We start from the raw sequence: 25,020 nt of genomic DNA on the forward strand, positions 1-25,020 counted from the left end.
CTGCATTAGTGACTTGGAAATCAGGTTTTGATTGATCACTCCTCAACAGAAGGAGCCCACACAAAGCAAGATTAAGAATTGGACTTCATTCTCTAAGTATACAAACCTCAAGGGTCTCAGGGGGCTCCAGGTATCTTATTGTGGTCCTCAGTTCATCAGTGAAGGATTCAGAGTTATCAGAGTGTTCATCTGGATTTAATCAGGAAATCAGGGTTTCATGGCTACCTGCAACAGGCAATGTTTGGTTGGAAGTAGAGGAGCTCATCCATATCATGATTGGAGAGGCATCTTGGCCTAGGAAGACTCACAATTATCTCAGAAAGATCCATTGGCAAGCAGTGCAATCAGTTCCCGATCAATTTTGCCCTAAAATTAGGGTTTGGTATAAAATTAGTTTATTCCTGATTCTTTGGGTGAAACTCTTTTCCATGGCCCTCCATATGTCCACAAGGGTCTACATACAAAAAAATTATCTTTTTATTTGAGCCAGAAGTGCTTCAATTGATCACTGGAATCAGGAATCAGACAGTTTGGGAAAAGTCAACTGTGGGGCCAGAAAAGTCAACTCCTGACTTTTTGAGAGTGGAATCTCAAAATTCATGCCTGGGGGAGCCTACATGTGAAATTTGATCAAGGTTGGATCATGGATTCATCATTTAATCAGGAATTGGAAAAGTTACTTAATTTGGAAATGGTTGACTTTCCATTTTGGGCAAGTTTTTATGATTTTTGCACTCACTTTAAGCCCATTTTCCATAAAGATAAAAGCTCCATTTGAAAAGTTCTCCAACATTAAAGTTGTTCCTCTTGTTCCAAGCTTTCTAGAAATATAAAGTTTTCTCCATTTGGATCAAAATTGAGAAAGTTATGCTTGGTCAAAGTAAGGCATATTTTTAGGACACTTAGAAAAATTTCTAAGTCTAAAAAATCTTTAAAGTTTGTCAAAACTTCTTGGCCAGTTTTCTTGCATTTCAAGGCACCAATTGAAAATATTTTCTTCACAACAATTATACCTTGTCATGTCCTCTTTCACCTCCCTTTGGAGTCATCTCATTTGGATACATGGTTGGAGAGATACACTCACTTAAAGTTGGTACCATGACTTGAAATTTCTAGGCAGATTTCAAGTTACCTTGCCCAGCCTTGCATTTTTTCAGTTTTTCTCAACTTTAGGCGTTTTTTTAGGTTGCTTCTACTCACCATTTCTTTTAACCTTGAACATCAAAGATACTCTCCAATATGCCATCTTTCATATGCCTTTGGAATGAGATTCATAGGATGTCTCATTTGCAAGATATTAACCTTTAAAGTCATCACTACAACCTGATTTTTGTGCCCAGCATTTATGCCCAGCTTGCCCAACCAATCTTGCCATGGTGTAACATGATCTTGAGGTCCATTTTTCACCTTCTTCCACTCATTATTTCCACCCATTCTCAACATGAAACATGCCATACTCCATGTTATCTCTCTATTGTTTGCATTATCTCCTCAATTGGTGATTTGCTCATCAAATTATGTTGCCACAAAGTCACCACCTTGAATTGGTTCCTTGTTTGCTGCCAGACCAAGCCATGCTGCACAAATGCAAGACTGCACAACCAATGCTTTGTTTTCCTTATTTGACCATACATCATGTGTCCATTCACTTAGAAGCCTTGCTAAAATAAGAAACATTAGCTTCAACACCTCACGTGCCCTCTTTCCCATTTCTACTACACCTCACCAATTGCATCACTTGCTCACCCCAAAACAGATTATTTTTGAGCCCATTAAGGAGCATTTGACCCACAGTATTTAAAGCTAGAAACCCTAAGCATGAAAGGAGGCAGTGGATTTTCGAGCAAGCAAGGCAAGGTCATTAGAGGTCAGCTTCCATTTTTCTCAGCAAGTTCTTGAGGTGAAGCTTTTTGAAGCACCAAGGAATCATCCTTTTCTTCTAGCCTCTCCACAATCAAGAAGCAGTGGACTAGACTTCCACTAGGTAACTCTCTTGTTCCTTTTCCATAGCCATTTATTGATACATCTATGCTTATTATCATTCTTGTTTCAATGCTAATCATACACTTATGCTCGCTTCTGAAGCCCTCAGTACGAGGCATTGTTCATGGTGTTGAGTTGTATTGTTGATTTTCTACTCATGTCCGTGTTCATATTGATACCTTGTTGACAACTTTTCTCCATGAATAAGCTACCATTTCACCTAAAATAAGTTACCACGTTAATCATCGCATTTTGTACTTGAGATCTGGGCTTTGTTTCATGTTTTTAGATGCACTATGGTGTTCGTATTTTCGTGTTGAAGTTGAGAGAAACACACTGTTTTTCTATGTTTTTTTTTGCATGAGCATGGCTAGGGTTTGGCTCAAGGAAGAAGACGACCATGTGTCGTCTTGAGAGCCATTGGATCCAGCGCTGTTGTTTTAATCCTGTCCATCCGTTTGTTTTTTGTCTTGTAGCGACTTAAGTGAAAGTGACCGGTTGACAAAGGTTCACATGGCTATTTTAAATAAAACGTTTATTTTAATATGTCACACTTTGATTTAAGTTTGGGTTGGATCGTGGGCTTCACTATTTACTTTTAACGCCCCTCTTTCATGGCCCATCAGCGCATCACTTGTTTCCAATTCAGCCATAAATACTAATACACCCCCCCCCCTTTTTCATGTTCTTTTTTTTAATTCCCAATTTATTTCTGTTTTGATTTTAATTAATTTAAAATGTTTTATTTGCTCATAAAAATATTCAAAAATATTTTCAATATTGCTTGATGCCTTATTTAATTTTATTTAATTTTTATTTTCGCATTTATTTAGTATTAATATTTTATTTTAATTATTCATTCCAAGTGGTCCATTTTAGCATACATTTGATTCTTGATTTTTTTTTTTGTAACTTAAAATTATTTTCAGCTTCTGATTTTTGGGATGAAGGTTGACTACTGCCCTATAGTCAACCTGACTTTTTCTTGGATTTTTATTTCACATTTTCAATTTATTTTTGATTTAATTTTAATCTAGTTTTGTTGATTGACTTTTAGTTTGACTTCTGTTTTCTTTCAATTAATTCATGTACTAATTTTCATTATTTTTAAAATCTTTTTAGGGGATGATGATGTCCTGACCCCGCCTTACTTAGTTTAATTTTTCATAATTTTCCTGATTAATTTGCTATTTATTTGATAATTATTAAGTTGGCTCGAATTTTCAGTTGATTTCATTATGATCAATGTTTGATTTAGGGATTGCTTATGGCAATTGAAGAGATCTTTTGATCATCCCTTGTTCATCTCATAAGTCATGTATTAGAGGCCTTTTATCTTGATTTTATATGATCCTTACCTCATTTCTTGATTTAATTATTTCAATTGACCCTTTTTGTGCATCTTTTCATCTGTCTGATTCATCTGTTATCTGTTATACTTGTTCCTTTCATCCGTGCTTACTATTGCTTGTTTGTTTAACATGTTCATACTTCCCATGCCTTGTTTAATGCTCCGTTATTTCATTCTTTGATTTGATTATATACCTGTTTACTTATTTGATTTGATTGATAACTGTTGCATACTTGTATGATGATTGAGGCATATATTCTTATTGTTTGATTGCCATGAACCATCCCCATTTGTAACAAATGTACCCCTATCCCATAAAGTGTATAATATTTATTCTTTCATTCTTTATTCATCTGTTAATACAAGAATTAAAACGAACATCCGATAATCATTTCAAAACAAGATCAAAAGCTCGATCCAACGTCGAGTAATCATTTTCAAAACTTAACAGAACCAGCATGCATTCATCCATCCTCTTGTAAGTCGACCGCCTCAGGCATCGCCATCTACCTGTAAGTCTATCGCCTCAGGCATCGCCATCTACCCTTATCCGTGGCTCCTCTCCTTGCTCCATCCGTCGACTCTTGTTCCGCTTAGGTAGCACCCATTAGGTAGAACCCTTTGTATGATAACATAGGTAGAGTTCCCTTATTCTTTGCATGCTAACATTAGGTAGATGTTCCCCTCTGTAAATCCTAACACATAGGTCCATATTGCATAACAACTATAGGGCAGAGCTTCCCCACGTTTAGACCTTCCGTGCGTCTCCGATCTTGTGGCATGTCAGTTCATTCTATTGCAAAGAGGTAACTGCCTAAGACTCGATTCAGCGAGCTTCGACACCTACTGCTAGGACGTTGAACATATTTCCCACTTTCCTTTGACACAGCTGGTGTCCTCTTTTGTAAGTCCATGTCCAGATGGCAATCCTTAACCCCTAGTTAGTCGAACTACGACAACTCTGATTCTCATGTTCAGATGAGATACGTAGGCACGAGACGCGATGTCTTGCCGAGTTTGACTGACGACTGATAACTAATCCTTGCTTGCTTTCGCCCTTGCTGCGATTCTTTTCTCTCTCCCTCGTTGCGATCGAGACCTTCCCTTTCTCTTGCCCTAGTTGCAATCGAGACCCTTGTTCCCGTAGTTAGTTGAACTATGTTTTTACTCTGATTCTCATTCCAGATGAGATACGTAGGCATAAGACACGATGTCTTATCGAGCACACTTCTCTTTCGCCCATAGGTAGCCGAGCTACGAAGACTCTGATTCTCATACTCAGGTGAGATACGTAGGCAGTGGATGCGACATCCTTACGAGTCATTTTCTTTTGACCTTTCTTTTAGCAGATAGTACCTTAGATATACCTACACCCTTTAGACTAGAACAACAAGAGTGGATACCGTAGAGAACTACGGATGCGTAGGGGTGCTAATACCTTCCCTTCGCATAATCGACTCCCGAACCCTAGATTTGGTTGCGAGACCTTGTTTTTTCCTCTCTTCAGGTTTTCTTCGATCGTTTCCTTTCCCTCCTTTGGGATAAATAACGAACGGTGGCGGCTCTTCTGTTTTTTCCCGACGGTTGTTTTTCGCGTTACGACAGATAGCATATTTTTAAAGGAATTCATAAAATCAGGGGGAGGATGACTATCAAAGTACGCGATTGTGCCACAGTTTGCCATCATAAAAAAGGGGAAGTATGTGAGGGCAAAGATTCTTAATCCTTGTTTTAATTATGTCAAACCTGTTTAGTTGCTCATAATGTGTACTTTGGACGGTGTCATCATATCATAGAATGCATTCATTCTCTAACATGCTCAAAGTATAAGTTCAATGTGTCCGTGCATATAAGAGCATATCATAGATGTGAATAATGCACTCGATCATCGCTGGTACCTTAGGTTCATAAGAGAATGGTTTGAATTGACCAAAATACATCTCAAAAACTTATTTTTGACAGTTTAAGAACTTTGAGTTGACTCATGACTTGGAGCGGTAGAACTGTGAGTCAACTCATGACTTGGAGCGAAACTCTCGAGTCTGAACAGGTCGAGTCATAGGTCGACTCAACTCTGGAAAAACCTGTTTGAGTCGACTCATCCCCTATTTGAGTCGACTCATTTCCTATTTCATTTGAACCATGTTGCCACGGGTCTGAACAGGTCGAGTCATAGGTCGACTCAAATCTGGAAAAACCCTGTTTGAGTCGACTCATCCCCTGTTTGAGTTGACTCATCGCCTGCTTCACTTGAGTAGTTTTGCCTCGGGTCTGAACAGGTCGAGTGACCTGTGTGAACAGGTCGAGTGGTCGCTGTTGATACTCAATTTTCTGTTGTGTATTTTTGCAAAATTATTCTGTTATGTATGTTACTTGGTCCATGCATCACACACACACACACACACACACACACACACACACACACACACACACACACACACACACACACACACACATATATATATATATATATATATATATATATATATATATATATTCTAGAGTCTCTTCTTCAATAAATAACAAGAAAAGTGAAAGGTATACACTAAAGTTCCTCTTCATCTTCATTCTTCATTGCATTTCTCAACAACTACACATAACAATTTTTGTTGATCATTGTGCATTGCTGTGGTGATAACGTCCAAATAGGATTGTGTAATCTTAGTTTGGGTAGAGGCTTTGAGTGGGTTTTTCTTGAATAAAACCATTGGGGTTTTTTCCTCCAAGAATTGGGTTTTTTTGCACTAATCTTTACTTCATGGATTCAACCGAGTGAAAAGTTTGAAGAATAGTGGGTTCGTTTAAACAAGTAACGGTAACCGGAGGATTGTGAAGAAAGGTTAGGGTTCAAGCGTCTTGCGATTGAAGTCAGCCGAGCTAGAATTTTGGAGAATGGGGAGTTCTTGCAATAAGGTAGCTACAACCAGAGGTTTCACGCAGATCCGATCAAAATCAGCCAAGCTAGAGTTTTGGAGAACGTGAAGTTATTGCAATAAGGTAGCTACAATCGGAGATTTTTTCTGAACACTTGAAGGACTTGGTTCAAAACGAATCAAGGGGAGAGAAGTGAATAGGATCTGCAACAACTCTTGGGGTTGGTTGGTGGTGATCATTTCTTCTCTTGTATTAACTTTGCAACTTGTTAATAAATATCTCAATTCTAGATTTAGAATTGGGGGCAGACGTAGCCTAAGCGAGGACGAAAAGGGAACTGCCTAAACAAATCTGGTGTTGTTCTCTCTTTCTCTTAACTCTTTAAATTCTGCATAAATTGAGTCTTGTGTTAAATTAGTAGTTAAATTAATCTCGCTTAATTGTTGTGCATAGAAGTTGTTCGATAAATTGGTGCAATCACTTTGATTGCAACTAAGTAAAATTTTGCACATTTAATTTGAGTGAAATTGAGACTTGGTGTGGAGTGCACACCAAGTGTTTGATAAAATTAACCTTACACAAGTCTATCAATATTTTACTTGTTCTCTTATTGGGTTAACTCGTCATTAATGGTAACTATATCAAGGATTGGGGTAATTAATCGATTGATTAAGATAGTGATTGATTATCTCTATTTTAGTTATTCCATTTGGTTTCACACATGTTTGATCTTTCCATTAACGGATCATTTAGACGATTGTGGTCTAAGGAGCTTTCACAACCTTTAAAAAGAATTTTAAAAAGCGCTACATTTTAAATACTGATATATTCAACCCCCCTTCTAGACCGGTACTATCGTCTAACAAGTGATGGGGTTGAGTATGATCAACTTGAGCAAACATGTGTTATTTTAATGGATTTATTAATTATGTGAAAGACATATGGTTGACTCCACATAGACATAGATTTGTTGGAGCATGGATTAATCGAGTGCTACATCTGGGTAACACAACGAATAATTAGTATGTGTTATCTTTTTTACTATGTATTTTTTTATATGTAATATTTTTAATATGTATTATTTTCAGGGTTGATTCTGCTCATTGGAAGTTAAAGCAGATGTTGGGAAACAATATAAGTGACATAAAGCGATGAATAACAACTTTGAGGTTACAACAGGGAAATATTAGAGCTTCTTTTCAAAAACGTTTTTACGAAGTTGAGCACGCACACATAAGTCCATTTTATGGTAATCTGTGTGGTTTAGTGTCTCGAGCTGCTGAAGAGTTATTGAGAGTTGATCATGTTGGAACTAATAGGCAAATATGTGGTTATACTCTTAGAACATCTTATAGGTTACCTTGTGCTCGTAAGTTAGGAAGATACACACTTTGTGGTATACCGATACCAATAGATGTTGTTCATATTCATTGGAGGAAACTAAGTATAGAAGTTAAGTTAGAGGTAGATGTAGATGATGGACCAGAGATGGATATGAGTTATGCAATAGATGAGTTATGGAACGTCTATAACATTGTAGGACGTCTAAAACATTGGCAATTACTTACGCCTATATTAGCATGAATATGTAATCAAAACATGAATATTATATTATGTCATTCAGTTTTAATACATTCAGTTCTTAAAGTTAACACATAAATCAATGTGAACGAGAAATATGTAAAACTTCAAATAAATCAGCAAATTGCGGGTCATCCTCTTCAGCATTAACTTGTCTGAGATAACGATGAATCAATGTAGAAACACGAACCCAATTAGGATCAGATGGCCCTTCTTTGTAAATAGGAACTGGCACCTCTCTTGAATCATCACGATGGGGTGGGACCAAACCAAAATGCGAAACACAATAATACCACTCCAGGTATCCATCATCTATATCAGATGGAGTCGTGGCCAATATTGTCGGACAGATCACAACAACAACGCTCTGATGGTAACCAATCCAAACAACATCAATATCATTAGCCATCATACAATCAGGAGGTGGGGTGGAACATACTGTCTGTATCCGAACTAACGTATACATCTATCAGGAAAGTATGGAACAACTATGTCATCCTGTCATACCCCAAAATTTGCCCATTAATATTTCAAGACATTTTTCAGGGCACTCCGACTCATTTTTATGACACTGATCTCAAAGGAACGAAGGCCCAGCTCACGAATGGCCCAATCCAGAAAATGGCCCAAAACTGGCATGTTCGCTACGTGTTCGCTACCAGCTCGCCTAGCGAACGTTCGCTACCAGCTCGCCTAGCGAACGTTCGCTACACGTTCGCTACCAGCTCGCCTAGCGAAGCTGACAGACAACAAAAAATTTCGGGCTTCGTTCTGAGCCCATTAGGTCATGAAAAAGAGCATTATAAATACCAGCACTTCAGTAATGAAAAAAAAAGGGAACGAAAAAGGGACGAAAGGAGAACCCTAGCAAGCAAACCCTAGCGCTCACAGACGGAAAACCCTGAAGGAAAAGCTGGCGGCCGCAAAGCTACCTCCGCCCAACTCAATCCGGCTCGCCAACTCAAGGTTGCAATTCGATTGTAAACAGGTTTGCATTACTATTATCGCTTCATTTTCTTAATTTGCATGCGATATCGCTTTATGTTCTTAACTTGCATGTGATATCATAATTGAATTCATAAACATATTTGAGGTTTGGCATGTGAATTTAAGTATGCCAACCTATCCTGAATGTTTGACCATATTATTTCTGTAATTGAATACCATAAGACTTGCCGCATGCTGAGATTATACTGTTCTGAAATTCACATCCCGCAGCCGCTCGCTAGCACATCGCTAAGCGAGCCTGTAGCGAATATTCGCTAGGCCTTCGCTAGGCGAGGCAGAGGCGAACGGGACAGTAGCTTATATTTCGTTTGTTCTGTGCTATGCTTCTCTGATCTGTTCCCTTATCATCATACATTATTTTGCATGACATTTTTGCTGTTGTATTTCTTTTGCGGTGTAATCCTCGATTGCACCCTGATTTGGTATGCTAACCCGTTTGCTGAATTTTGCAAAGGTTCATATGCCCCAGGAAAAGATCGCCGTTTAGGCCTTCCACTTTATTTGTGGGATACCCTTATGAAGATCCACCCTAAATTGCTTAATTAATTTTAATGTATTAATTTTAATGTATTAATTTTAATGTATTAATTTTAATGTATTGATCTTAATGTGGAGATTCCTCCTAATCACCTAATTGACTTTAAAATATGACCTTTCAACATGTGATTTTGGACCTCTCTTTGTTGCCCTACGGTATTACGGTATAACGGTCATGTCCCGCGAATGTAGGGATACACTTAGCAAAGACCCTTCGATTAAATCATCATAAAATAAATCATGGTCCCTCGGATGTTGCCTTTGAAAATACGATTTTGTCCCTCGATGTCCCTTCGGCGTAGCCTACGGTTAAATGATGATAGTCCCTTCGAATGCTAAGGTATCCTTACAACTGTTGCCTTCAATGACCTATCGATGACCCTACAATGACCCTTTTACATCCAAAGGATAAAACTACTTACTTCTCAATAGTAAGGACAGTTTTACCCTCATAAGGATAGGAAATGCCCATAACGACCTCAGGAAGGTATAACTCTCAATTACTGGATCATAACCTAAAATATTTTCAACATCTCACACCTTTCAAAACCTCTTTTGGAAAATCACCACTTGGTATACATTCATACTAGAATCATTACCGAGGTATATTTTTCTAAACAACTTTCAAAACTAAACGAGATAACCACTTTGTATACATTCATACGAGAATCATTACAAAGTTAAACTCTCTTTTCAAAACATTTTCTAAGCCGTTCACAAGCACTTTTTCAGACAAGAAAAATAACATAAGTGATCCAGCAATTAAGAGCCCATGGATAACCATGGATACAAAGGGTGCTAATACCTTCCCTTTGTATAATGTACCTCCCGAACCCAAAATCTATTGAGGTCTTTCCTGTTCTTTTCCACCTTTCCTTATTGGATGAAAGAAAAGTCGGTGGCGACTCTTGCTATCCGCGACATTGCGATAAAAAGCAAAATACCCCAAGTCAGTTCACCGTATGACAGAACTGGCGACTCTGCTGGGGAAACACTTAAAAAGAGAGGTTACCTTAAAAAACAAGATCACTTATTTGAATTGTTTGATTTACTTTTAAGGGATTGCTTGGGTATCCTATGCTTGAGTGAAAGATCCTACACCCGGATCTAGTGTACCTTAGGTAAGTAGCAATAGATCATCGCGACTATCCGGCGTATACTGGAATGGTTAAAATGATGGCTACGGTTAATGTGACACTTTGGTTGTCCTGATGTTCCTCATGTTACTTGAGGAAAAATTTGGCTTCCGCGTGGTGTCGTCAAAGCATTAACCAGACCTTTAGAACCCTAATTGACTCATCCTGGCCATTAGAAAGTAGTGAGCTAACTGACTTCGGTTCCGACTGGGGCTTGGTTGAGACTCGATACTACACTCTTTGAGATTGGACTTTAGGGAAGCTTCGGTCAACCACTTGGCGTTGCACTGAAGTGGACTTAAAGGAAAGTCAATGATTGGAGATCCTTTTAGAACCCGGTTACTATTCTAGGACAGGTTGAACCAACCAAACTTCAGTGGGGAGGGTACTTACCTATGGAACTCATGCAAGCCTTAAAACCTAGGAATGATTGTTGTGTGACTCGTTTGTGCTTGTTATTTTACTTAACATCATAACATCATAACATCATGGCATTGTACTAACCATTTCGAGGACTTAGGGATTTAACTTTTCTCTATTTCGTAAAAAAAAAAAAAAAAAAAAAAGAGTTTCCTTTTTGGTAGTTTACGTAAAGTTGAATTCCAAAAGTCCTTGAAAACATTTCATACATTGCATAGCATAACATTACACAACAGGTGTTCTAAAGGGATCAATGTTCTCACGGTTTTCATGCAAACAGAAAAATGGACCTCGAACAAACTGTCAAAGATCTCCATGCTCAGAATGCTCAACTCCAGGAGATGATCTTGAACTTATCCAAGGGGCAGGAGGAACTGAAGGCTCTCTTGCTCGAGAAGGAAAAAGACAAGAAATCTGTGAGGCACATTAACCCGGGAAGAAGGCAGTTTACGAAGATCAATATGACTTTGGCACAAGCACTGCAGGGTATGCTAAAAGCAAATTTAATTACCCTCAGAGATCCTCCTGCAAAACCCAACACTACTTCTCCTAGGTATAATCCCGATGCCAGGTGTGCGTATCACTCCGATAGCCCCGGGCATAATACGAACGATTGTTGGTCGTTGAAGAATAAAATTCAGGATATGATCGACACCGGAGAATTTGAATTGGATCCGCCTGAGACTCCTAAGGTCATCACTGCTCCTCCGCCTAATCAGGACAAAACTCTTAATTCTATAGAGGATGCTGACAGCGATTGCGACCTGGATAGCTGGGTCTACCCAACAATTGGTGACGGACTCAATAATTGGAAGGCTGAAGACACTATCCCGATTTCCTTTAGTCAGGAATAATTGTTATTGCTATTTTAACATTTTAAAGCATTGTGTCTATGCCCGGGGCACAATAGCTAATTTTTCAAGGGTTTTGTCATTTTCATAAGCATATTCATATTCAATAAATCAATGGACTTTTGCATTCAAATATTGCGCTCTTTATCTTTCCTGTCATCTTTCAAATAAGCTATGTTTTCTTGCACACACTCACGTAACAATTTGCCGATCCATATCCACTCTGGATCCTGTTGGTAATGACTCTGCTACTGTTCATTATGACTTTGAAAATCCGATCTACCAAGCCGAGGATGGAAGTGAGGAAGATTGTTAAGTCCCTGGAGAACTTGCCAGACTGGTACTACAAGAAGAAAAGACCATACAGCCGCATGAGGAATCAATTGAAATTGTAAATCTGGGTACTGAAATAAACAAGAAAGAAGTCAGAGGTTTCTTGGGGCACTTGAATTACATTGCCCGATTCATTCCCCACTTGACTGCTACCTGCAAACCCATCTTCAAATTACTAAAACCAAGAGATGGTATGGAATGATGAATGACAAAATCAAGAAGTATCTCCAAGAACCTCCAATTCTGATGCTACCAGTTGAAGGAAGACCTCTAACTATGTATTTGACCGTGTTAGAAAATTCAATAGGGTGTGCTGGGGCAACATGACGAGTCTGGTCGAAAAGAACATGTCATACACTGCCTTAGCAAAAGGTACCGACTGTGAAACAAGATACTCACAGCTTGAGAAAGCTTGCTGCGCTTTGGCTTGGGCTGCTCGCCGACTAAGACAGTATATGTTGAATCATACCACTTTATTGACTTCTAAGATGGATTCTATCAAATATCTATTTGAGAAACCTGCTGTCTCCTGAAAGAGTTATCACTGACAATGGTACTAATCTGAACAACAAGATGATTACTGAACTCTGCACGCAGTTCAAAATAAAACACCATAACTCTTCTCCGTACCGGCCAAAGACGAACGACGCCGTGGAGGCTGCTAACAATATCAAGAATATAACAGTAACATACAAAGACTGGCATGAGATGTTACCTTTTGCTCTTCATGGTTACCGCACTTCGACAGGGGCAACCCCTTTCTCTTTAGTCTATGGAATGGAAGCCGTTTTACCAGTGGAAGTTCAGATTCCCTCTCTAAGAATTGTGAAAGATGCAGGCTTAGATGAGGATGAGTGGATTCAAACTCGACTCGATCAGATAAATCTGATTGATGAAAAGAGACTTGTGGCTGTTTGTCATGGGCAGATATATCAGAAGCGCATGACCCAGGCATTCAACAAAAAGGTCAAGAGACGAGTGTACCAAATCGGTGACTTAGTTATCAAGCGTACCATTCTACCACAAGGTGATCCCAGGGGCAAATGGACTCCCACCTACGAAGGGCCATTTGTAGTTAAGAAGGTATTCTCTGGTGGAGCCATGATGCTTGTTACAATGGATGGCGAAGAGTTCCTGCATCCTGTGGACGCTGACATAGTTAAAAAATACTACGCATAAAAGAGACCCGCTAGGTCGACGTACCTAGGCAAAAGTAAGGGCATCCCGGCGAACCAAAAGGGTTCGGGCAAAAATTAGGGATAAACATATACAAATGTACACCTGGCAAGTCGAAAACCTGAAAAGGCGGCTTGGGCAAAAAAGGGTATCCTGGTGGACTGAAAACCTGAAAAGGCGGTCCAGGCAAAAATTAGGGATTAAAGCGTATGACTATGTCCCGTCCTCTGTCAGCTTCATCCAAGTTCAAGGGACTGAACAAGCCAATCACTTCTATCCGACAACAGGAGATGAGATGCTTGAAGACATAATGACAGTGGTGGAATTAGAATCGATAGGACTTTTTCTGCATAGCTTTCTCTTTGTTTGCCTGACAATTTCCTCTTACTAGGATTTCTGTCTCCTTGTACTCAAATTGCCTATCTACAGGCCCTCTTTCAAAATCAATACAATTTCATTTCCAAAAAGATGCTTTTGTTTTACTTTCTCTGTTTGGTTTGCGTAAACATCCATTGATTTAACTTGAATTGATATATGCATTTGAATATGATCAATGTTTACCAAAAATGCATGCCTAGAATAGTAATAGCAATTACTACACGACTTCAGGATCGAGGAGAAGGTCTAATCATGCTTCCCAATGAATCCGTTGCTAATTCTATTCCCCAACAAGAACCAGCTATTGCCCAGCAGAGGTCGGCATCACCAGACATACTGGTCATCTCTTCTACCCTCAGCCAGGCTCAGTTGAATATCTCTGCCATCAGATAAAAGTCAAATACCCCTAGCTAAGGAAGGGTCATCAATACAAATGTCTCCGACCAGAAGAATGAGATTTATTTCCCTAGTAGAGTCCCCTGGAAGAACGTTTCAGACACATAGTGCATTCATTACATCATTTCACATCACATACCTACATACAATTTTCGTTCCGCATCATATACATTACATCATTTCATAACATATACATGTATACAATGCTCTCATTTATTCCAGACGCATAACCCATTCATCACGTCATTTCACAGCACACGCATGCATATAACATTTGCATCTCATGCATCATGACATGGCATGAAGCTAACTTTATTTTTCAGGTCAAGTATCCTCTTGATACAATCAAAACAAAGGCCCATTCGGACAGACATCTTTATCAATTATATTCAAGATTCAACTATATCCCTCAGATACTGCCTAGCATATGGTATATTCCGAGGTGTAGTCTAGCGTACGACTACTTTCTTCTTCAGATACATCTTTCAGATATACTCCATGTCAACATTCATTCTGACATCCTCCTAACGATGGCATCTATAAGCCCATCCCAGACATTTATCGCAAATACAGCATACACAAATACTATCAGATATAGCCTAGCGTACGGTTCATCCTGATTCACCTCAACATATGACTCCTTCAACTCAAATACGATCTAGCGTACGATCCATTCTGACCTTCAACAACTCAGATACGATCTAGCGTACGATCCATTCTGACCTTCAACAACTCAGATACGATCTAGCGTACGATCCATTCTGACCTTCAACCACTCAAAGACAGTCTAATGTACGACCAAGTTAGACCTTCAAATCTTCAAATACCACTCAAAGACAGTCTAATGTACGACCAAGTTAGACCTTCAAATCCTCAGACTCTGCAGATATAGTCTAATGTACGACCAAGTTAGACCAGATTCTGCTCAGTGACAGTCTAATGTGCGACCAAATTAGACCGTCAAGTCCTCGGATTCTGCCCAGATATAGTCTAATGTACGACCAAGTTAGACCAGATTCTGCTCAGTGACAGTCTAATGTGCGACCAAGTTAGACCGTCAAGTCCTCGGATTCTGCCCAGATATAGTCTAATGTACGACCAAATTAGACCAGATTCTGCTCAGTGACAGTCTAATGTGCGACCAAGTTAGACCGTCAAGTCCTCGGATTCTGCCCAGATATAGTCTAATGTACGACCAAGTTAGACCAGATTCTGCTCAATCACAGTCTAATGTGCGACCAAGTTAGACCGTCAAGTCCTCGGATTCTGCCCAGATATAGTCTAATGTACGACCAAGTTAGACCAGATTCTGCTCAGTGACAGTCTAATGTGCGACCAAGTTAGACCGTCAAGTCCTCGGATTCTGCCCAGATATAGTCTAATGTACGACCAAGTTAGACCAGATTCTGCTCAGTGACAGTCTAATGTGCGACCAAGTTAGACCGTCAAGTCCTCGGATTCTGCCCAGATATAGTCTAATGTACGACCAAGTTAGACCAGATTCTGCTCAGTGACAGTCTAATGTGCGACCAAGTTAGACCGTCAAGTCCTCGGATTCTGCCCAGATATAGTCTAATGTACGACCAAGTTAGACCAGATTCTGCTCAGTGACAGTCTAATGTGCGACCAAGTTAGACCGTCAAGTCCTCGGATTCTGCCCAGATATAGTCTAATGTACGACCAAGTTAGACCAGATTCTGCTCAGTGACAGTCTAATGTGCGACCAAGTTAGACCGTCAAGTCCTCGGATTCTGCCCAGATATAGTCTAATGTACGACCAAGTTAGACCAGATTCTGCTCAGTGACAGTCTAATGTGCGACCAAGTTAGACCGTCAAGTCCTCGGATTCTGCCCAGATATAGTCTAATGTACGACCAAGTTAGACCAGATTCTGCTCAGTGACAGTCTAATGTGCGACCAAGTTAGACCGTCAAGTCCTCGGATTCTGCCCAGATATAGTCTAATGTACGACCAAGTTAGACCAGATTCTGCTCAGTGACAGTCTAATGTGCGACCAAGTTAGACCGTCAAGTCCTCGGATTCTGCCCAGATATAGGCTAATGTACGACCAAGTTAGACCTTCAAGTCCTCAGATTCTGCTTAGTGACAGTCTAATGTACGACCAAGTTAGACCTTCAAGTCCTCGGATTCTGCCCAGATATAGTCTAATGTACGACCAAGTTAGACCAGATTCTGCTCAGTGACAGTCTAATGTGCGACCAAGTTAGACCGTCAAGTCCTCGGATTCTGCCCAGATATAGTCTAATGTACGACCAAGTTAGACCAGATTCTGCTCAGTGACAGTCTAATGTGCGACCAAGTTAGACCGTCAAATCCTCGGATTCTGCCCAGATATAGTCTAATGTACGACGAAGTTAGACCAGATTCTGCTCAGTGACAGTCTAATGTGCGACCAAGTTAGACCGTCAAGTCCTCGGATTCTGCCCAGATATAGTCTAATGTACGACCAAGTTAAACCAGATTCTGCTCAGTGACAGTCTAATGTGCGACCAAGTTAGACCGTCAAGTCCTCGGATTCTGCCCAGATATAGGCTAATGTACGACCAAGTTAGACCTTCAAGTCCTCAGATTCTGCTTAGTGACAGTCTAATGTACGACCAAGTTAGACCTTCAAGTCCTCAGATTCTACTTAGTGACAGTCTAATGTACGACCAAGTTAGACCTTCAAGTCGGATTCTGCCCAGATATAGTCTAATGTACGACCAAGTTAGACCAGATTCTGCTCAGTGACAGTCTAATGTGCGACCAAGTTAGACCGTCAAGTCCTCGGATTCTGCCCAGATATAGTCTAATGTACGACCAAGTTAGACCAGATTCTGCTCAGTGACAGTCTAATGTGCGACCAAGTTAGACCGTCAAGTCCTCGGATTCTGCCCAGATATAGTCTAATGTACGACGAAGTTAGACCAGATTCTGCTCAGTGACAGTCTAATGTGCGACCAAGTTAGACCGTCAAGTCCTCGGATTCTGCCCAGATATAGTCTAATGTACGACCAAGTTAGACCAGATTCTGCTCAGTGACAGTCTAATGTGCGACCAAGTTAGACCGTCAAGTCCTCGGATTCTGCCCAGATATAGGCTAATGTACGACCAAGTTAGACCTTCAAGTCCTCAGATTCTGCTTAGTGACAGTCTAATGTACGACCAAGTTAGACCTTCAAGTCCTCAGATTCTACTTAGTGACAGTCTAATGTACGACCAAGTTAGACCTTCAAGTCAGATTCTGCAAATACAGTCTAATGTACGACCAAGTTAGACCAGATGCCGCTCAAATACCGTCTAATGTACGACCAAGTTAGACCAGATGCCGCTCAAATACCGTCTAATGTACGACCAAGTTAGACCAGATGCTGCTCAAATACAGTCTAATGTACGACCAAGTTAGACCAGATGCTGCTCAGATACGGTTTAATGTACGACCAAGTTAGACCTTCATCTCCTCAGATGCTACCTAGTTTATGGTACAGCTCTGAAGTATAGTCTAGCATATGACTACCCTCTTTTATAATCAGATTCCGCCTAATGGACGGCATTCTGCTCAGATACGGTTTAATGTACGACCCAGTTAGACCTTCATCTGCTCAGATGCTACCTAGTGACAGGTACATTTCTGAATTGTAGTCTAGTGTACGACTACCCCTTTCATCGTCAGATTCATCCTAATGGACGGCATTCTGCTCAGATACGGTTTAATGTACGACCCAGTTCGACCTTCATCTGCTCAGATGCTGCCTAGTGTACGGTACATTTCTGAAGTGTAGTATAGCATATGACTACCTCCTTTCATCATCAGACACAGCCTAACGAACGACTCATCCTGCGACTCCAATACGGTCTAGCATAAGACCCATTTGGGTCTTCAACTCAGACACGATCTGGCATACGATTCGGTCTGATCTTCTATCCCCAGTGAAATCACCCGCTTAATGGAGGTTTCGTTCTGCAACTCAGAAACGATCTAGCATATGATCCATTCTGATTTTTCATCCTCAGCAAAGTCATCCGCCTAACGAACAACCCACTCTGGTATTCAGATACGGTCTGGCATATGATCCATTCTGATCCCTTATCCCCAACAGCATATAACACACTCTGACTCGGTACGACATCCATGTCTTCAGATATCGTCTAATGAACGACGCACCCTGAAGTTCTCATCATCAAATTCCCTGGATGGCATCTTTAAGCCCATCTCCATCAAGACTAGCTCCTGATTGACAAGCGCAAATTTTTGGGCATTTTAGTGTTCAATAATCTTCCACCTCCAGACCGCGAATGGTGCACATACCATTCTACTCTCTCGGTTCAAGAATATTGAACAGGGGCAGCTGTCATACCCCAAAATTTGCCCATTAATATTTCAAGACATTTTTCAGGGCACTCCGACTCATTTTTATGACACTGATCTCAAAGGAACGAAGGCCCAGCTCACGAATGGCCCAATCCAGAAAATGGCCCAAAACTGGCATGTTCGCTACGTGTTCGCTACCAGCTCGCCTAGCGAACGTTCGCTACCAGCTCGCCTAGCGAACGTTCGCTACACGTTCGCTACCAGCTCGCCTAGCGAAGCTGACAGACAACAAAAAATTTCGGGCTTCGTTCTGAGCCCATTAGGTCATGAAAAAGAGCATTATAAATACCAGCACTTCAGTAATGAAAAAAAAAGGGAACGAAAAAGGGACGAAAGGAGAACCCTAGCAAGCAAACCCTAGCGCTCACAGACGGAAAACCCTGAAGGAAAAGCCGGCGGCCGCAAAGCTACCTCCGCCCAACTCAATCCGGCTCGCCAACTCAAGGTTGCAATTCGATTGTAAACAGGTTTGCATTACTATTATCGCTTCATTTTCTTAATTTGCATGCGATATCGCTTTATGTTCTTAACTTGCATGTGATATCATAATTGAATTCATAAACATATTTGAGGTTTGGCATGTGAATTTAAGTATGCCAGCCTATCTTGAATGTTTGACCATATTATTTCTGTAATTGAATACCATAAGACTTGCCGCATGCTGAGATTATACTGTTCTGAAATTCACATCCCGCAGCCGCTCGCTAGCACATCGCTAAGTGAGCCTGTAGCGAATATTCGCTAGGCCTTCGCTAGGCGAGGCAGAGGCGAACGGGACAGTAGCTTATATTTCGTTTGTTCTGTGCTATGCTTCTCTGATCTGTTCCCTTATCATCATACATTATTTTGCATGACATTTTTGCTGTTGTATTTCTTTTGCGGTGTAATCCTCGATTGCACCCTGATTTGGTATGCTAACCCGTTTGCTGAATTTTGCAAAGGTTCATATGCCCCAGGAAAAGATCGCCGTTTAGGCCTTCCACTTTATTTGTGGGATACCCTTATGAAGATCCACCCTAAATTGCTTAATTAATTTTAATGTATTAATTTTAATGTATTAATTTTAATGTATTGATCTTAATGTGGAGATTCCTCCTAATCACCTAATTGACTTTAAAATATGACCTTTCAACATGTGATTTTGGACCTCTCTTTGTTGCCCTACGGTATTACGGTATAACGGTCATGTCCCGCGAATGTAGGGATACACTTAGCAAAGACCCTTCGATTAAATCATCATAAAATAAATCATGGTCCCTCGGATGTTGCCTTTGAAAATACGATTTTGTCCCTCGATGTCCCTTCGGCGTAGCCTACGGTTAAATGATGATAGTCCCTTCGAATGTTAAGGTATCCTTACAACTGTTGCCTTCAATGACCTATCGATGACCCTACAATGACCCTTTTACATCCAAAGGATAAAACTACTTACTTCTCAATAGTAAGGACAGTTTTACCCTCATAAGGATAGGAAATGCCCATAACGACCTCAGGAAGGTATAACTCTCAATTACTGGATCATAACCTAAAATATTTTCAACACCTCACACCTTTCAAAACCTCTTTTGGAAAATCACCACTTGGTATACATTCATACTAGAATCATTACCGAGGTATATTTTTCTAAACAACTTTCAAAACTAAACGAGATAACCACTTTGTATACATTCATACGAGAATCATTACAAAGTTAAACTCTATTTTCAAAACATTTTCTAAGCCGTTCACAAGCACTTTTTCAGACAAGAAAAATAACATAAGTGATCCAGCAATTAAGAGCCCATGGATAACCATGGATACAAAGGGTGCTAATACCTTCCCTTTGTATAATGTACCTCCCGAACCCAAAATCTATTGAGGTCTTTCCTGTTCTTTTCCACCTTTCCTTATTGGATGAAAGAAAAGTCGGTGGCGACTCTTGCTATCCGCGACATTGCGATAAAAATCAAAATACCCCAAGTCAGTTCACCGTATGACACATCCCACTTCAAACACCCCATGTGCAGACATAACTCATCAAACTAACACCATACTCTATGATCCTCGAATGGACGCCATATGATGTCGGCAGGTGTTAGCTCGTCCAAAATAGGTCGCAAGTCATCCACCTTCAGGACTCCTTGCTTATAGGATCATCTCATCGCTTGAGGAAGACCAAAATTATCATCTGGTTTTCAATTCTCTCCTCTTTTTCCAATTGTTGGAAAGTACTCGTGAATCCAACACTGTTACAATATAAAAACATAATAAACAAAATGAATTAAATTAACATACTAAATAAAATTAATTAACATATAATAATAAAAAAATTAAATACCTGTAGGAGAGTAGGATATCCACCGAACTACTTGCAACTAAACACGAAAGCATCTCCGACGTATCTATAAAGGGTAACCAATGCAGCTGCTCCCCAACTGTATCTCGAACATCTCTCAAAGTCCACAAACAGTAAGAGGTATCATGCCTCGACAAACGTAAAGGTCTTATTGCAAAAATTATGGAACCCACCAACATCAAAAAATACGCTCTAGTCGCATATGCCCAGCTAGAAGCAGCTCTATGTTGTATGAATAAATTGTATAACCACTCCAATTTATAGTAAGAACTCTTGCAACTACGAACATGTGTCTGTGCCTCACTCTGTGACACTCATAAGTAGTCAACAACAACCTCTTTAGTTACATCTTGAGGGCTTCAAAACACACCTCTGATGGGCAAGTGAAGCAGACAAGAGATGTCATCCAAAGTAATGCTCATCTCACCAAACGACATGTGAAATGAAGATGTCTCTAGATATCATCTCTCCACAAATACAGATACCAGATTTGTGTCTATCTTCGTCAAATTGGTTCTCTGAAGTGAAGATAACCCAGACCTAGAAACCCAACTCTTCATCTGTTGTGGAAGAGCTTATGGAACCCTCGATGTCAGCTTAAGCCCGTGTCCAACAACCTTCAACTCTTTCTTCGGACCTATCTCCTGAAAATAATCAAAACACATATTATAAAAAACAACATAAAATATTCAAATATTATTCAATATAAAATATACATCATTTATTTACCTCAACAAACCATAAATGCCGAGCAACATGATGTTCGTACTTTACCAAAAGAGACGTATCGTACGACCCTCCTAGAAAGCCAACTGGCTTTGCTGCGGATGTAGATGCGCCCCATCCTAAACTACAATATGGAATTCTATCGTAGGCACCTCGTCTTCGAACCATTATAATTTTTTAAAAAATAAAATAAAAAAATAAACGTAACGGGACACTTCTGAAAAGAGTTCCTGAAAAAATTAAAGTTTGAACACCAGAATACTTTTAATAAGACTTCCGGTGAATTACATGAAAACCAGAAGTCTTTTAAGAAGAGTTCTGGTTAAAAGTTTGAATATCGGAAGTGTTTTAACAAGAGTTCTGGTTAAAAGATTGAACATCGGAAGTCTTTTAACAATAGTTCCGGTTCAACGTTTCAAATCTGGAGCGAATCAGAAGTCTTTTAATAAGAGTTCTGTTATGTTTATTGTGAACCAGAAAACTTATTGTATGAGTTCTGGTTTGAAACGACAAAAGTGATGTTTCAGAAGTCTTGAAGCGAAAGTGAAGTAAAAAAAAATTCAGAAATATAACTTATTTATATGAGGGTATTTTTGTCCAAAATGTTATAATATAGGGGTATAGGTATAATTGATGGATCCCACCACAAATTAGATGGGGATTTTAATGATGCATATGATGCATGGGCGGACCTATATAAAGGCTGGGTGTCCCTATAGCCACACCAAATTTTTTAATTTATATATATATATATATATATATATATATATATATATATATATATATATATATATATATATATATATATAATATTATTATTATTAAGTCAATTAATAAAAGAAAAAATATATCACCATATCTCTCTCTCTCTCTCTTCTCTAATATCTTTTCCTTTCACTTTTTTTCTCTCTCTCACAACACATTAACTTCTTTTTCTCTTCTTCTCAAACCCCACCACCATCTCTTTCTCTCATATTTACTAATTCAATAATTCCTCATTTTTTTCTTCAATTTTTTCACTTATTTTGGTTGCATTGATCTGTGGAAGTTTGAAAATCAAAGGTAATGAGTATTTTAAATTTCCCTAATTATTTTCTCCTTTTTGAGTTGAACCATAAAATCCAAATTTATTAAAAAATATAAATTTTCTTAATTTCTCATAAATTTTTTTCTTTATAAATTTTTTTCTTCTTTGTATAGGATGAAAAAAAAGTTTCTGATACTTTCTATAGACAAAGCTACTTCTTCGGCTAATCTAGAAGCATCAAAAACTCAACATCAAAGTGAGAGTATAAAAGTTGTTGATTATGAATTGTTGGAAACAGATCCAGGAATTAGGCCTCCGATTTCAAGCTATCATCCTGACATCCAAAATGAGGTAAGGAAAGCTTATTTAAAAATATGTCATCATCAACCTCCTCACAATTTCGTTTACCCTTGGTATGTTCAAAGTAAACAAAAACTTTGATTTTGCAAAAATTGGTTTGATTTGTATGACTGGATTGATTATAGTGAATCTAAGGACCTAGCATTTTGTTTGTCATGTTTTTTATTTAAAATCTCTCTAAATATGGGGGGATCACTTTGTGAGAGACGGTTTTGGTGATTGGAAGAATGCTCAAAGAGTGGCTAATCATGCTAGTTCTTCCAATAGTCATTTTGATTGTGTGCATATTGGTTATGCTCTCATAAACCTAAACAAAAGTATTAAGGTCGTGTTTGTTAATCAAACTAAGCAAATGAATATCAAATATCGTGTTCGTGTAAACACATCCCTTATAGCCACTAAGTTTCTTTTTAGGTGTGACATGCCATTTAGAGCGAGTGACGAGTCCTTTAACTCTTTATTTAAGGGGCCATTTCTTGAGTTGGTGGACACTTTAAAGGAAATTAACCCAGAGATAACTAGTGTAATAGATTGTGCTACGAGAAATAACCTTATGACTGCTCCTAAGATTCAAAAGGATCTTGTCGCTGCTTGTGCATGTGAAATAACTCAACAAATTATATTTGATATTGCAGATGATGTGTTTTGTGTTTTGATTGATGAATCTGGTGATGTTGCTGATAAAGAACAAATGGCTATTGTTATTCGATATGTTAATAATGAATGTTTGATAAAATAAAGATTTTTTTGGCATTGTAAGTGTTAAAGAAACAAGTGTTAAGTCACTTAAGGAGGCACTTGAGAAGTTGTTGTCTATTAATGACTTGAGTATATCTAGCATTAGGGGGCAAAGGTATGACGAAACTAGCAATATGAGAGGTAAGTTTGGTGGTTTGAGAACTTTAATCCAAAATGAGAATCCATCTGCATATTATGTGCATTATTTTTCCCATCAACTTCAATTGGCACTTGTTGCATGTGCTAAGACTTACAAATATATTAGTGGTTTTTTCGGTAAGGTCAATATGCTTGTTAACTTCATACGATCTTCTAACAAGAGACAAGAATTGCTTCGAAATAAACAAGTAACTCATTTTGCAAAATTGATTGAAGAATGCTAGATAGAGACTCGTAGTGGATTAAATCAAGAATCATCTATTGCTAGAGCGGGTGACACTCGTTGGGGTTCTCACTTTAGGACTCTCACTAGTTTGATAATTTTGTATGATGTCATTATTGGGGTACTTGAAGAAGTTGGGAATGATATGTCATTTGAAAAATATGGTGAAATTATGTTTTTGTTATATGTGCTTCAATCCTTTGATTTTATCTTCATGTTATATATGATAGTTGAGATTTTAGGATTTACAAATGATTTGAGTGCGGCGTTACAAAAACGTGATCAAGATCTCTTGAATGCTTTGTCACTTGTCAATGCTACCAAACAAGATTTACAAGAAATGAGGAATGATGGACGGGAAGAACTTATATCTAAGGTTATGAAAATTTGTAATAAGCATGATATTGATGTGCCTGATATGGATGCACCGTATGTGCAAGGGAAGAAACCTAGGCGACATGCTACAACTTCTAGTGTTTCTAATTTGCATCATTATAAGCACAGTTGTTTTTTTTAGTGTTTTAAATTTGCAGTTGCACAAGCTTAATGCTAGGTTTGATGAAGAGAATATTGAACTTTTAGAATGTGTTTCATATTTGAGTCCTTCATCATCATTTGCAATTTTTAACGTAAAAATTTTTATTAAGGATGAGTGAACTTTATCCAAATTATATATATAAATTAAAGATAACATCAAAAGTTACGACTCTCATAAAGACATAAAACTCAAATTTCCTTAATAATTTTTTTTTAAAAAGCAATTAAACTCATGAGCGCTGCCGCATCCACTACAATATAAAATTGAGCTTGTTCCTAATATTTTCCTTGACTTAAAAGCATATAATATCATACCTATTTAAAAAGAAGTAAGAAAATGATTTCGCTATAAGATTTTATAGGCAAAAGGGCAAAAGACATTAAATAAGTAAAAATGGGTATTATCAATACTCTTTCATCATGTATTCTTATAGCAACTTGTCTTTATTTATTATGATTAGCTATTTTTTATTTATTAAGTTTTTTGATAAATTTATTTTGAGTTGTTCCAACTATGTA

At 38.8% G+C, this 25,020-nt stretch overlaps 1 pseudogene; it reads left to right on the top strand.

The window, feature by feature from the left end:
- The first annotated feature begins 21,745 nt into the window (after positions 1-21,745).
- On the top strand, positions 21,746-24,687 carry LOC127105542 (uncharacterized; annotated as a pseudogene).
- The last annotated feature ends 333 nt before the right edge of the window (positions 24,688-25,020 follow it).

The sequence above is a fragment of the Lathyrus oleraceus genome, chromosome 1 (genome assembly GCF_024323335.1).
Source record: "Lathyrus oleraceus cultivar Zhongwan6 chromosome 1, CAAS_Psat_ZW6_1.0, whole genome shotgun sequence".
Taxonomy (NCBI): Eukaryota; Viridiplantae; Streptophyta; class Magnoliopsida; order Fabales; family Fabaceae; genus Lathyrus; species Lathyrus oleraceus.